Source organism: Chelonoidis abingdonii, chromosome 10 (assembly GCF_003597395.2).
Source record: "Chelonoidis abingdonii isolate Lonesome George chromosome 10, CheloAbing_2.0, whole genome shotgun sequence".
Taxonomy (NCBI): Eukaryota; Metazoa; Chordata; order Testudines; family Testudinidae; genus Chelonoidis; species Chelonoidis abingdonii.
The window spans coordinates 74,640,461-74,643,213 of NC_133778.1; positions in this window are offsets into that span (position 1 = coordinate 74,640,461).

Genomic DNA, 2,753 nt, shown 5'->3' on the forward strand with positions numbered 1-2,753 from the left:
AACCATCCTAGTGATGAACAATCTAACTTTCTAGGATAGCTGAGGTAAGGCAAAGAGGCAACTGGTTATATCCAGGGAAGCATCTAGGAAACATTGAAGTTAATGGATTAAAGCCTGTGTCATACACACACCTAAGTACTTTGCTGAATAGAGTCAGTTTTAAGTATGTGTTTATAACAGTGCCTCCGTGCGACACAACTGAGAATACCAAATTCAAGACAAACTGCTGAGAAATAGAGCAGATACACCCCAAAACTGGAGGTTATTCTCCCATGAGATATACCAAACTTCTGTTTCACCACACTGGCTAACAAGAAGTCAGAACAGACATTTCTTTAGGCATTCCAGTCCTTGCATCACCACCAAAAACACTAGAGTTAGAGATGAATGGTCCTTTAAAACTAATCTCATCAAATAAAAGGTTCTTCTGATCCCAAAGGACCAGTCACATACCCAGGTCAATATACAACTCAGATCTTACCCAAAAATCACACTGTTGCAAATCCTTTAGTATCTAAAATCTAAAGGTTTATTCATAAAAAGAAAGAAAGGTGAGAGTTAAAATTGGTTGACAGAATTAAATTCATACAATAATTGCAAAAATCTTGGTTCAGGCTAGTAACAGTGATAGAATAAACTGCTGGCTTAAGTCAAGTCTCTAGTTGCTTCCAAATCATCGGAAGGTCCTCAGTTTCTTGGTTAGAAGGCTCCCATTAGTATAAGTTCATAGTCCAGAGGCTGAAGCACGAAAGAGGCAAAATGGAGGTGTTTCCAGCACCTTTTATAGCTTCTGCCAAGTGAAGAGAAACCCATTGTTTCAACCAAAGCCCTCAGCACAGCTAATTGGAAATTACAGGTAAAAGATGGAGTTTGGAGTCACATAGGCAAGTCACATGTCCATGCACGATTTTGCTTACTCATAGCAGGAAAGTCTATTAAGGGTAGATCAGAGTTTTCAATGGTCCATTGTGAGTTAAGTGTTCCTTGATGACCCACTTAACTTGAAAAGTTCCTACACAATGTGCTTCCCAGAAGCAAACACATTAGAAATAGAGATATAGAGCCAATACTCATAATTTCAGATACAAAAATGATACATGCATGCAAATAGCATAAGCATATTCAGGAAATCATAACCTTTCCGTAGACATCTTACATGCCATATTTTATATGAGATTTGTTGTGATTACATAACAGTGGTAGCAACAATTATCTACATGGTCATAGTTTAACCGGATAACATCAAAGTGCTAAACTGCTGTGCTGTATTGGGGCCATAGTGAATAGTAAAAGACGTTCTGTAAAAGAAAAGAAAGAATTGGGGAGGAAGGTAATGGGGCAGTGAGCTAATTTGAATGGTTAAGGTGGTTGTAGTTTTTCTTCATCTGACAACCACAGTGGCTACACCGAGGGTGTCTGGGAATAGAATAGGAACAAGTGTTCCTGGATGGCCAAAAGCCAACATTTTATTTTAATTGCAGAAAACTCGTGAAGGTATGTGTATAAGCCATGGATTGAATCAATGTGAATGAGTTGAAATGTCAGAAATGAACCAACCCTACATTTTTCACAAAACCCTGGCAAATTGATTTAAAAATAAAAAAATTGCAAATTAAATACATTACATGTATGAAGATCAAGGATATCACTGAAGGATAAGATTAACTCCAAGCTTTCCTGTAAGTCTAAGGGTGGGCTAATTATTTTCCCAGAGACATCTGGCATGAACATCCAGTCTCAACAATATAAATCGAATTCCAAATAACTCATGGAAAACCAGGCTGCCTCCCTCCCACTTGACCTATGACACTGTGATGGTCTGCTATTGCCCCTAATGCTAATTTAATCTGAATTTCCTGTAGAGAGAGGACTTTGTGCTCCAGCTACCAGGACAGGATGAGGAGGAAAGGCAGCCAAGAATTTTGATTTTTTTGCTCTGTTGCCTGCAGAGTTCCACTAAAGTAGTAATAAAGTTGCTTTCCTCTGAAATAACATGCCTATGAGTGAACTCCATCCCTCGTAAGCTATTTACAGGGCCATTTCTGCTATTCCACCTGCATGAATAATATCAGACACTACACAGAAGCCTTGTTAAATGTTTCTGCAAGAGAAAACCATAAGCAGAAGAATGTTATACAAAGATTTGACTTAATGGGACACTGTGCACTTTCTGGAGGCCTCGTTTTTTACATACTTAAGAAATAATAAAATCTGATGTGCAAAGGCAAAGCAGTTAAGGAAGATAAATCTGATACTGAGATACAAGGGCCTGATTCTTCAAAGGCATCTAATGGGGCTGTTTCTTCTCCTTTTCTGACATCAGCATTTGATTTGAGTATTATTTTAAATCATTATTTTTAATAACACTTGCCATTTTTATGACACATTACAAGTACTAAATAATTAACTGAATTTTATTGTAGTAAATCAAGGCATGAGGTGAACACTACGCATCTGTCATAGGCAGAAAAATTACACCCAGACAAATTTAGATTAGGAGAATGCAGAATAATGACGGGTATATGAATATGCATTTTAAATTTAAATAACCAGAATACTATAGTCAGACAGGACTAAATTCTAGCTAATGCCAGAAAATTGCCATAACCACCAGACCCTTAGAATAGACACTTAAATACATAGCAAAAGTAACATGTATCTATACCCAGAGATGACTCGTGCCTGCCGATAGTGGTAGGCAGGGTGGGGTGGGGGAGGGGTGCGAGGTATACGAGGAGGCTCAGGGCAGGGGG